General features: G+C 34.9%; 2 protein-coding genes across 2 annotated transcripts in view; one reads left to right on the forward strand and one right to left on the reverse strand.

Moving 5' to 3' along the window:
* LOC138182030 (polyprenal reductase) overlaps positions 1–8121 on the reverse strand; it is a 39684-nt gene extending 31563 nt beyond the window's left edge. The window contains exon 1 of the mRNA XM_069117512.1: positions 8104–8121. The gene's annotated coding sequence lies outside the window, so the exon portion shown is untranslated. The remainder of the gene's footprint in view (positions 1–8103) is intronic.
* The window catches only part of ZnT77C (Zinc transporter 77C), a 28164-nt gene continuing 19742 nt past the window's right edge, over positions 3595–12016 (forward strand). The window contains exon 1 of the mRNA XM_069117504.1: positions 3595–3731. The gene's annotated coding sequence lies outside the window, so the exon portion shown is untranslated. The remainder of the gene's footprint in view (positions 3732–12016) is intronic.

The raw sequence follows: 12016 nt of genomic DNA on the forward strand, positions 1-12016 counted from the left end.
CTTATTTGGAACATTTAACTGAATGGTAAATAACATCAGTTACACCGAGTCTAATATTGAAGAAAAAACTCTGTATTTTAGTTACACACGAGGACGTCTGATAGTCAGAATGGCCGTGTCGGAGATGAAAGGAAAGCCGAAGCCGTTCCCTGGAAATTTTGGGAACATCCTCTAGTACTCTAGCCTGGATTTTATCATAGCTGTAATTGTTCGAGATTTGTAATAGCGAGATTGGGTTCGAGGTGACAATTGGTCGCCGAACGTAGCCACGGTCACGGGATGGACGTTTTGCCTAACGGAGATCTGGAGTGGTTGTATGGGTTTTCCGAGAAATGTGGTTGTGGCGGCATGCGGCCTCGGGAGCGGGCCTAGCCACGTGTGATACAATGGGTCATACATTGTATTACTAATCAAACTCCAGGCAGAAACTGCCTAACAACGGCGTTTGGAACTTTCTCGATGCTTCCAACGAGTCTGCCTAGCAACGGCGTTTGAAACCTTCTCGATGCTTCCAAACGGGTATAGAAAAACAAATGCAATCGTACAGCGAGAAAAATCTCGACGAGGCTGGCATTCTTGCGACTGCTTTGGAGAGTGACACGTCGAGTTTTCAACCATCGTATTTCTGTGCTTAAGATCAGTCTACGCTTAGTAAAGAGTTATCCCGTTGGCCGTGGATTCGTTTGAACTCAAAAATATTGTTAATAGCGTTCATTAAACTTATTGTTCGTAAATCATACTATTCATTGAACTTACTATTCGTTAAACTTATTATTCATTAGACTTACTATTTGTTAGACTTATTATTCGTTCAACTTATTATCCACTAACTTATTATTCACTAGACTTATTATTTGTTAATCTTTGTAGTTGACTTGTATATACGTGTAAATATAATCTCGGTTGTGTAAAACAATGGTTAATTCACGTGAAGAGTTGTCACGCACCCAAAATTCCAACCATAACCCGACATATATATATGTCGGAGATGAAAGGAAAGCCGAAGCCGTTCCCTGGAAATTTTGGGAACATCCTCTAGTACTCTAGCCTGGATTTTATCATAGCTGTAATTGTTCGAGATTTGTGATATCAAGATTGGGTTCGAGGCGACAATTGGTCGCCGAACGTAGCCACGGTCACGGGATGTACTCAGGCAGAAACTGCCTAGCAACGGCGTTTGGAATTTTCTCGATGCTTCCAATGAGTCTGCCTAACAACGGCGTTTGGAACTTTCTCGATGCTTCCAACGAGTCTGCCTAACAACGGTGTTTGGAACCTTCTCGATGCTTCCAAACGGGTATAGAAAAACAAAATGCAATCGTACAGCGAGAAAGATCTCGACGAGGCGAGCATTCGTCTTGTGACTGCTTTGGAGAGTGACACGTCGTGTTTCTGTGCTTAAGATCAGGCTACGCTTAATCAGGAGTCATCCCGTTGATCGTGGATTCGTTTGAACTCAAAATTATTGTTTATAACGATTATTAACTTATTGTTTGTAAATCATATTATTCATTGAACTTACTACCCGTTAAACGTATTATTCATTAGCTTTATTATTTGTTAGACTTACTAACCATTCAACTTATTATCCACTAACTTTATTATTTGTTTAATTTATTATTCGTTCAATTTATTTTCCACTAACTTCATTATTTGTTAAGTTTATTATTCACTAGACTTATTACTTGTTAATCTTTGTAGTGGACTTGTGTATACGTGAAAATATAATCTTAGTTGTGTTAAACAATGGATAACTCACGTGAAGAATTGTCACGCGCCCAAAATTCCATTCTCACCCCGACATATATATATGTCGGAGATGAAAGGACATCGGAGCCTTCCCTTTGGAACCCTGGGAAAATCCCTTAACACCGTAATCTAGATTCTGTCATAGGCGTAATTAAACAATTGTCGTCTTTCGATCCGATTGTGTTTGTTCAAGATTTGTGATAATGAGCTTGGGCTCAAGGCGATAGCCAGTCGCCGGACGTAGCCGCGGTCACGGGATGAACGCATTTATGCATGTAATATGGAGAACTCGTACAAAATGATATGCTTAAAGTTCTAAGTTTCTAACCTTTTAATTTATGAAAGAAATCATATAATCAAAATTGTATATATTAAATGTCTTTATAATGAACACAAAATAACAAATATTGAATTTAAAAGTTCAAACATGGTGCTTAAATTAAAGATAAAATAAAATTTCTTCTCCTTCTGATTTTGACCCATATATATATTGATCCATATATATTGGTTAGACGAAGTGTACGAAAGGCGAATACAACAATGTGTTCCACATAGTTGATAGATGAGTGATTTCGTTCTAGCGGTGATCGTTCGTTGACGAAAGCAGACGAAGACTCGAAGACGAAAGAAGGCTCTTCGTGAAGGTGCGGTCCGAGGAAAAATTCCTTGAGGCTTGCTGCAAATTTGTGATGTACAAGCGCCGGAGAGAAGAGACCCGTTACACGTGATCCTTTATAGTCTAGCAACCAGTAAAATGCTGTCCTTCTAGAGTTGGGAGGATTTAATTCCTCTTACAGTAGTATATGATATTGCCTCTGATCTAAACTAATGACGGTAACATTAGAAATTGTCAAGTCCTTTGGATCCACAGTCAGATATATACTCATCACATGTTATGCACTGTATAGTACGAAGCACACCATCTTCATTTAAGTGGCTTATACTATATTTCTCGTGACGATATACTCAAATATCATTTTCGTTATTATTTTTTCTAAGTTTATTGATTTATTTCTTTAACTGCTTTCGTTATCGTTATTATCGTTATTATTTGAATCGTTATTATCAACCGATTAAAGACAGCAACACATATGTATTAGAAAGTAGAAAGTAGTTTTTTCAGTAAGCGATATTTTACATGATGATTTTGCTTCGTATGACAATGTTCCAAAACACACGAACGTGATTTTACAATTAAATACGCAGAGAGAAATGATCATTAACAAGTTTTGAGATATAAAGCAAATAGGTACCATTTATATATTTCTTTATGTAACTTATCTACTCATTACTCAAGTACTGCACGTAATATATTTTCTGGAATTGTTGAGTAAAATTGGAACGCTTGAAAACACAAGAAACTTAATAATTTACTGCAGTGTACGTGTTTTGTAATAAATTTCTGCTGACGCACACTTGGACATGGTGGAGGTCGCCAGTTTTTTTTAATTAGTTACGAAGATAAAGATGATCCGTAAAATTTTATACAGGTTTTCCAATATTGTAGTTAAAAAAGAGAAATTCTAAATACATTGCTATTTTGATGACTAGGATCTGCGTATCTCGTTAATAAATTGACTGAAAAGTTTTTTGAGCAAACTTTCTGTGTACATGCAGTGATATAATAGTTCCCGATAAATAAAGTCAAATGAAAAATTACATGAATTGTATCTCCTCCCATCGACTTTTGACTTTCAACAATTAGATACAAGTGATGGTCATCCTGTTATCACAAAGCTGTCATGGTTCCATGTTTGTATGCTGATTGTCCGATAATGAAAATGATAATCTTGGGTTATCGGGTGCTGCCTACTTTTCCGATAATTACAATGGTCAAAGATACAGTTCAAGCAAGCTCGAAGACAAATGTTCGATCGCTGTCAAGTCATTTGCGACTGTCTCGTTCAACATCGGTGAAAGTTTAACGAGGAGGAGGCGTTTTTTGCGTTACACCGTGAATATCAAGAGAAATTAAGAATATTGTAAGTTATTTTCTGTAATATATCGTATAATAATATTATTATATTATTAGGTTAATGACGTTAATTATGCAAAGAATAGTAGACAAATAGCATGGGTTGCGAAACATTTTCTTTTTCCAAATGATTCGACTTCTGTGTGTTTATTTCTTCAAGTCGTGTTAAGATATCGGTAGATAAGAAAACTGCTAAAAACAGTAAGCGGATAAGTGTTACGACGAAAAAGAAAAGATTGATCTTTAGAGGAAATATTGTTACATAAATTAACTCGTTTAGATGATAAGATTTCATGTTAATCAGTCCATTTAGTCTATTATTTTCTAATATTTCAGTACGCTGAATAAAATGTTTTGACGATAACTTTGCCAGTAGTCAGTGTCAGAATAGTATATCGATTTGCAAATTGTACAAAATTAATAATGAATGAATTAGCAAACTATAAATTTAGATTATCCATTAAAACATATGGTAACAATATATTTTAGTACTTGCTATCGTATTTACTACATATCTAACGTTTTTTTTTTTTTTATTTATTTATTTATTGAAATTTACAATCAATTCTCGCATTGAGAATTTTCAGTAATTTTTCTGGCGTGGCGCAGCGACATGGCTAATTATTTATAATAATTAATACTTATTATAGATAAGTATAATTTATAAGTACTTGTTATAAGTAAGTAAATATTACTTAATAGATAAATAAATATTATTTAGTATAAGTATCTAATTAAATCTAGTGTTTAGGTCTAGCGGGTAGTGTCTCTTCAGCCTGCGGATCTGGTCCGTCGTATCAAGTAGTTCCATGATTAGGGGGTTTCGGTGTTTGTTGACTCTTTTGCTATTTCTGTCGCTATATTTTGCTATTTCCTCTTTGACTGTGGGTATCTTGAGGTCGCGATGTATTGTTTCGTTGGTAACATACCAAGGTGTATCTATTAGGGATCTTAGCGTTTTCGATTGGAAGCGTTGAAGTATTTCAATGTTAGAGTTACTTGCTGTTCCCCATAGTTGGATTCCGTAGGTCCAGACAGGTTTTATTACGGTCTTGTAGAGGGTAATTTTATTCTTATGTTTAGTTTGGAGCGTCTGCCCGTGAGCCAATAGAATTTTTCTAGTTTGTTCTTCAGTTGCTACATTTTGTCTGTAATGTGGTTTCGCCATGTTAGTCTCCTGTCCAGGGTCATGCCCAGGTGTCTGACTGAGTTCTTGCTAGGAATTGTTGTATTGTTGATGGTGACCTGGGGGCAGGTTTGTTTTCGGAGCGTGAAGGTTACATGTGAGGATCTTTTTTCATTAATTTTGAAGTCCCATTTATGAAACTTTTCCATAGAATTGAGACATCGCTGGAGAGTGGATGAGGCAATTACCGGGTCTGCGTGAGAAGCTAATAGCGCTGTGTCGTCAGCAAATGTTGCTATTGTTATCTCAGTTGATATAGGTAAATCGGCAGTGTAGATGGAGAACAGCAGGGGTCCAAGGACACTGCCTTGGGGTATACCAGATTCTATTGGGAATGTTGCGGAAGTGGCGTCTAAGCATTTAACCATGAATTGTCTATTGGTTAGGTAGGACTTTAGGATAGACTAGTAGGTGTGTGGTAGGATTTTTTTAAGTTTGTATAGTAGCCCTTCATGCCATACTTTGTCGAATGCCTGTTGAATGTCTAGGAATACCGCTGAGCAATATTTTTTCTTTTCAAGGGTTTGGCTGATCACGTGGGTTATGCGATGGATTTGCTCTACTGTTGAATGTTGTTTCCGAAAGCCGAATTGATGATCTGGGATTGTTTTCAGATCCTCTAGGAGTGGAAGGAGTCGATTCGCTAGCATCTTCTCGAATAGTTTAGACAGGGTCGGTAAAAGACTGATTGGGCGATAGGAGCTAGTTTCATATATCGGTTTTCCGGGTTTAGGGATGAGGGTAATCAGTGAGATTTTCCAGGCCTTAGGAAAGTATTCAAGGCGAAGAATAGTGTTAAGATCTTTCTTGTTTAAGTTGATGCGTGTGGTAGTTTGCGTTTGCGGTTTTTAGTAGCTTAGTTATTTTTCTGTAGGATTCTGGGTTAGTCGGCAGAATTTTGACTTGGTTATTGTTTATTTTAAGTTTGTAGTCTTCTTTGTTAATTTCTTTCTCAATGGACTTTACCATTGTTTGAATGTCGATGACGTCGTCAATGAAGATAGGTGGGGGAGGGGGATTTTTACGTGTATTTTGGTTTGTTGGTGTTTAAGCTGTGTCCACAGAGTCGTTAGTGGATTCTAGTATTGCGTATCTATTATAGGTATCTACACCGCTTGTTGTCTGTTCGTTTTGGCTAGTAATTGCGTTTGTTTTAACTATTTCTAACTTACGCTTTTTGATACTTTTAGTCTCGAATGTTAGGAGGGATATATTGTCCTTTTGCCACGGAGGAGGAAAAGCGGAGCAGTTGTGGTTTTGCTCAAGAGAGCCTGGTCGGGATACTTGGGCCATCATCGATCTAGTTAATTCAATTTGAAATAACTAGTCGAGAGGCTATGATACGGATCAGAGATTAGGAGCGTTGGATTTTCCACTGGTTAGTTAAGAAACACTTGGATTAAGTTTGTTTCGAATCACTTTTAACGGATGGGCGTCTCGTTTTGTTTTACTAACTTCACAGAGCACTAGACACACGTCTGCACGCTTCGGCACTCAACAGCGAACTCACATATCTAACGTGTCTCAACTAAATGAAATGAGCTAAATGTCTGCCTCCTATGTGAAGGGATAAATGTAACGGTGGAAAGAATTTTTTCTCAAGGCTATTTTTTCGCGAGATTTTCATATACAAAAATAAAATATGAAAAATGAGTTCTATTGATATTCAATATCTATACATTCAGAGTGAATTATATAAAACAAACATTAATAATAGTAGGTAAGTTTTCAAAATTATAAGGAATTGATTCCCATATAAATGTAACGCACTACTGTTGCTCTCTTTTAAAGTTAGGAAATGTTAGGTTAGGTTATTAGTTAGGCAAAGTTAGGAAATATGGACAGAGAAGAAGAAAGAAACTTTTGAAACACGTCGAAACTAAAGAGGCCAATTAAGTTTCTTTTAAATATTGTAAAATCATACATATCAATATGTCCTTATGCGTTGGCCGATGTTTTCCGTTGTTCCATGTAGGAAAGTATTAAGTTTTTCACGCCAGAAAATCAGCTCTGGAGATATTCATTATTATCGTTGTTTTATTTCAAAAGCATATCAACGACAACACATTTTCTTAACGATATTGTGGCCTATAACCCGCCGCTATTTAGCCTTACCATAATTTACGAGTAGACTGAGGCATCGATGGGGACCTCGAACAGGGTGTTTGAGTGAATGTTTAGAAAATCGATAGTCGACAACTCGAAATCGCCAAGCTGTGAGGCGAAAGATTGCTGGTGACAAGCGATCTGCCAACTATCTTGACTTGAGTAAGTGTTTGTTTCTGAATCCAAATTGGTGATCCGATATTAATTTTTCTTCCTCTATTAAGAATCTAAAATGGACATGATTTTGGGAATTCTGGTTGGTACTAAGCTTTCGGCGAGTTTTCTACTGTCTGCCTGAGAGTAGAAATTCTCCAAGGTACTCTCAAATGGGCACACAATTCAACAATAAGATCACCAATTTAGATTGAGAAACAAACACTCTACGATAGAGGAAATGCATAGGCTCGTCAACGAAATTTTATTAGCAATAGAAAAGAAACAATACTGTACAGCCCTCTTCATGAACATCGAGAAAGCATTTGATAAAGTGAACCAGAAAAGCCTCTTACAAACAATCAAAAAACATTTCCTGGAACAAATCCACCACTTACTCAAATCATACCTAAGCAACAGAACCTTCGTAGTAAAAATAAACGTATATTCTGAAGTTAAAGACATCAATGCAGGGGTACAGTAAGGAAGCGTCTCAGGACCAATATTATACACACTATACATGGCCGACATACCAAGAACTACCAACAGCAAAATACTGACATTTGCGGATGACACGGCTGTATTAGTCAGGCACACTACTACAAGAGCATATCACAAAAATAGAAAAATGGTTTCAAGGAAAACAAATAAAAGCAAACCCGAGTAAATGCAACCATATTACATTTACACTACGAAAACGGAAACGACCAATATCCAATTGAATGGCACGCACATAACACAAACAAGGCAAGTTAAATACCTAGAACTCCACTTAGGCACACAACTTGCATGGAAGCAACATACTAAATTAATTATAGACAAAATATGGATAAAAAGAAGACAGATGTACTCGCTAACTAGTCGAAACTCTAAACTTAGCATGGAAAATAAACTAAAAATTTATAAGACGATAATAAAACCAATTTGGACGTACGGAATACCACTATGGGGGACAGCAGCAATATACACACACAATGTCACATAAATAAACTAGAGTCGCTACAATCGAAGATACTCCGAACAATAGTCAACGCCCCATGGTATGTCATAAACGAAGATATACGCAAAGACCTAAAAATACCAACGGTCAAAGAAGAAATCAGCAGATACGCAAAAAAATACAAGGAAAGAACGGCGACACATCCAAACCAGCTGGCTACTGAAGCAAGCAAAACTCTCATATAAAGAAGACTAAAGAGAATACACTCCACCGACCTCACTAAAGAAATAAAATAGAATTCGAAGATAGCTGGGAATAGCTATCTATATGTTATTTAGCAGTAAAGCTAGAAAAATTTGCCGAATGTCCAGCTGGACAAATCGTAAAGTACAAATTAAATAAAAAAAATAAAATTCGACAGTATTCTCGAGAGAAACTACCAAAAGAAACTCTCAAATGAACACTTACAATTAGCATAATGCGTGCAAAGGTCAGTGGATAACGAGCTAGAGCAACTTTGATGAAGTCGCATTAAGACGACAATAGCGGTCAGAGGAGCGGACATTTCAGAGCTCAAAAGCTATTACTACGACCGGATGTTGGTAACTAACTCTTTGACGACCTATTCTAAAGTTTGTTGCGGAATTGTATACATATTGTGTTGTTTCAATGTATAGAACGTTTAAAGCGATAAAGATATGCTGAAACATGTGATTAGTGATAGTAATGGGAAGTTCAACAGGTACTTATAAATCCGAATCGAATCTAATACCCAAGGTTCGTTCTAAATATAGAATCTCGACTTTCTATCAATTGTTTTATCTACCAAATATTACGCATTCTGTGTAATTTTGCACTTTCTAATTTTCTATAGTTAAATGCATGAAAATCAGCAGTCTATTCATAAGAAATAATAGTTCATTCATTGTACTTGCCAAATATTCGATCTTTACAAACTGGTTTCGAATCATGGAACAGGAACTTACAGGTTTAGATAACTATTTTGATATTCGAACGAATCGAGCCATTACAAGTAAGTATATGTAAGTACATTAGAAATGTAATCGTATCGCAGAAGAACTGCATGTAATTAAATTATGAAGTTGTGGATCTTACAAGACATGTTGTTTTTATAGAACCTATTAATTTTCATTCGGTATCAAGCTAAAATAGATTAATTTTTACAATATCGGTATTGGATAGTGGATAGGTCTCATTTCTGATTATTAGAATGTGTCACTACCTAAAAATCTTTTGTAATATAATAATAATATCAAAGTAATGAAAATAGTTTTTGAAGGAATATTTACACATAAACATCTTTAGTGTTCGAAATGTATGAACGAGGAACGATATGTTCGATGTTTGACGAAGTATCAAGATTATATCTTGAAATATTTAAGTGGACAAGATTTTTTCATTCCAGTTCTTTCATTTTTGAACCATAAGTCACATCAATTTTTTTTAAATGGTAGACAATTCGATCAAGTAAGATAACGAATGACAGACAGTCCGACATTAATGCAAATAATGATATTTAAATGTGAATGTATGTATAGCAATAAACAAAAATAGAAATACATATAGTAAATAGTAAAATATATTGTTCTTATGTACGTCTTTTCAGATGTACATTAAATTTATAATCTCATAATTCCAATTCCATGAGAAGGTAGTAAATATTGCTTGTAAATAATCATTCATCATTAATTTGTACACTTTGTTGAAATGCAAATACTATTACAAATTGACCAAAATGTCCAGATGCTTATGGATGTTCCACGTACGAAAACAGTAATTTTCACGACAAATTATAGGGTAACGGGCGGGAAGGTTAACTAAACAGTATCGAAGGTCAACACGTAAACGGGCGATTTGTCAATAGTAGAATCGAGTAGAACCTCGTTTATCTGTACGAATTGGGGACAATCCATTTCGAATAGTCGAATATGTAGTTCCTACAATAATGGCTCACTATACGTATGTATCTAAAGCACTCATTCCAATTCTTTTTATTATATACGTAATATTCTTCTTCAAATATTAAAATCTCTAAATCTCTGAAAGTATTTTGGATAAAAACAAATAATTATATATATTAGTATATTCGTTATAAGAATATTTGATTGTACATGTATGTATTGGGCCGCCCGGGAAGTTCGTTCCAATTTACATTTCGATTCCGATTTGATATACATTTATGGGACTATATAAGTGCCATTTTGTTCCACAACCTTTCTCCATCTTTCACACAACTTGAATATTCCACCCTTCCACAACCTCTCAGGTTTTTCGGCGAAAAACTTTTCAATATTGTCTTTCATGTCAACCAAATTCCTTAAGAATCGGAACGAATTTTCCGGGCGACCCAATACAATTGAAATTACGCTCGATTGTAGTTCGGATAATAAAGGCTCAGCATTAACTCTTGTTCGTATAAACGATACGGCGCGACCGTAATCTGCAGGTATATAAATAAGGTTCTATTGTATTGTAATGTATTGCATTGTACGGAATGCATACCGTACTCAGTAATTTGGAAAAAATAACTTTCGACAAGTCCAAACATTCCTCTTTAAACGTGTCATTCCTACTAAACATGCGTAAAAGACACATACATCCACACATAATGTTTATATTCTTGACTCTCGATGTTGTTTAAATGAATTTCCTGTAATTTTTATCTATACGTCAGACTATCAATGATTGTATTATGGAATGCAGTGTCAATAAAATATTACATTTTTACATCAAATACGAAATGCATCAAAAACGGTTTAAATTTCTTTTTCCAAAAATTGTGAGCTAACGATTCTATTATCTTTTGTTGATTCTATTATGCGTAATACGTCGTTATTTCTATTTATTTTTTACGTGCCTTATTATTATTTTTTTTTCATTATCATTATTGTTATGTTTATATATTGGTGATTTAAAAGATTAGTCGTGTATAGTATTTATGAAAACATGTGAAGTACATTTGATTATTTTGGATTGGATTTCTGATATAAAGCGTAGTTCCTTTCTAATTGATTTATGTATATATTTATTTCGTTTTAAATAAATAGAAGATATTTTAATATAGAATAAAATTTCTTTATAATTACATACAATAATTATTTAGGAAACGGTGTTCTTTGTGAATTTCAATGACTTTAAGATCTTTTGTGAACAAGTATAAAATCAAAATCCGGAGTAGCTTGATTTAGATATTTATACATATATGTGGTAACCGCTCGAATTCTATTTTGAAGATATTTTTAATACAAAAATAATTTTATGTTGAATAAACATTAGGCCATAAAATTAAAGGGTCGCCAAATTTTGATCAAGATGTTGTCGATATTTAAATTGCTGTAATTCCACGAAAAAGAATCGTACAACAGACTACCTAGACTCATTTTAATGGGTGAAACCCCTATTTTCATACCCCCGAACTTTTTTAAAGATCTCTTTTTGTTGTAAAACGATGTGAGAAATTTAAGTTGCTTTCTTCCTTTCCAAATTTTACAAATTCAGGGGACTCTACGGAGTTTTACAAATTCTTTCTGAAATTCGTTTTGAAAACGTTTTATAAACGTCTCCCATTTAAAACGAAATTACAAGAAACTAATGCGCTATTTTTTTTTTTTGCCGTTTTATCCCACTTTAAATGAAAAATGTGCCGCTAGTATTGGAATAACTCAAGACAGACCATCGAGGAGATTGCATGGTCGAATCTTGCTTGCATTTACTTACATTTTACATACCGGTTGTGCAGTGTCTGAGTGTGTGTATAGTAATACAGTCTTTTTTTTTCTTTTTGTCTCGTACTTGCTTTATTATTTAATTTGTACTTTACAATTTGTCCAGCTGGACATTTGGTAAATAGTATTACAGTATACAGTGTACTGCTATAGTTAGTATT

This window comes from Bombus flavifrons, chromosome 7, assembly GCF_040668555.2.
Source record: "Bombus flavifrons isolate JBK064 chromosome 7, iyBomFlav1_principal, whole genome shotgun sequence".
Taxonomy (NCBI): Eukaryota; Metazoa; Arthropoda; class Insecta; order Hymenoptera; family Apidae; genus Bombus; species Bombus flavifrons.